We start from the raw sequence: 1363 nt of genomic DNA, 5'->3' as shown, positions 1-1363 counted from the left end.
ATATATATATATATATATATATATATATATATATATATATATATATATATATATATATATATATATATATATATATATATATATATATAGATATATATATATATATATATATATATATATATATATATATATATATATATATGTACATACATACATCTACATATCTAAATATATTTTCCCTACTGTTGAATGACTGTGCTGCATGATATGTTTGAGAAAACATCACATTTATGTATAGCTCAAATGGCTTAATGATAAATTATTGTGGTTATGATTTATAGGGTTCTGGATTCAAGACTTGCAAGGGCTGATTTTATTTTCTTGCTGGGCAGAACAAGGGCTGTTGGATACAGAGTGATTAAGGCACTTTTAAGCGGTTGTAAGTGGGTTTGCACAGGTTTGCTTGGCAGTAAGCAATGCTAACTTCTGGTTAAATATGCTTACACACAGTTAGCCTGACAGTGCTTAATCTTTGTAGCTTTGTGCCACCAGGCAAACAGGCTTAAACCCACCTACCTCTGCTTAAAAGTGCTTACTCCCGCTTACCCCCACACTAATTTCTTTAAAAGAAAAGAAAAAAGGAGTGATAGGTAAGTGGTGAAAAAGGGGGCATGCTGAGGGAAAAACAATAGGGAAAGTAGCTAGGGATTGCAAGATGCGTGTAGGGAAGGCACATAGCTATCCATTTCTTCTACAACAACAGCTGTGCATATGTACTGAATTTGGAGATAGATTTTGACATTCAAACCCCTGAGAGAGGGGTGAGGACAACAATAATGTGTTGGGAAGCCAATTAGACCAGATTACATGTGTCAAGTGAACCCGTGCAAAATGGACAGCTATGTATGGTGCAAATTTTTTGGGGGGGAACAGATTGCCCTTTTTTTAAGGTGAGAGTGTCATACTGGTGAAGGATAGTAGGTATATTTGTGGAGGTAGGTTGGGTAGGAATACAGACAAGACAGACAAGATAGCATACAGAGGTGGTATATGACACATGTGGGGAATAAACACCTTGGATGGGGAGGGGTGTTTGGAAATCGGAAGCCCATGACCCCCCAAATGGAAACAGTGGGACTGAGGTCCCCACCCATGGGCAGTTACCACTGCACCTTCACGGCCCTGAAGGTGGCTGTGCTGAGGGCTGAGCAGGAGGGGCAGTATGTCCCTCTAAATGCACCACATGGCCCTCAAGCTGGTGGAGCAGATCTCCAAACTCCCTTCAGAGCTCACTATCCACCAATCTCTGGACCTGACTTCGGGTGACAGGATGCTGTCCGCACCCACTCCCAGGGGGATGAGCCCCATCCCATGAGGTGGTTCCCCCCAAAGGTGGTGCAGGACCAGCAGATGAGGAGGTCCC

The sequence above is a fragment of the Protopterus annectens genome, chromosome 1.part1 (genome assembly GCF_019279795.1).
Source record: "Protopterus annectens isolate FY-2018-M chromosome 1.part1, PAN1.0, whole genome shotgun sequence".
Classification (NCBI taxonomy): domain Eukaryota; kingdom Metazoa; phylum Chordata; order Ceratodontiformes; family Protopteridae; genus Protopterus; species Protopterus annectens.
Note: the sequence above shows the minus strand (reverse complement) of the source record.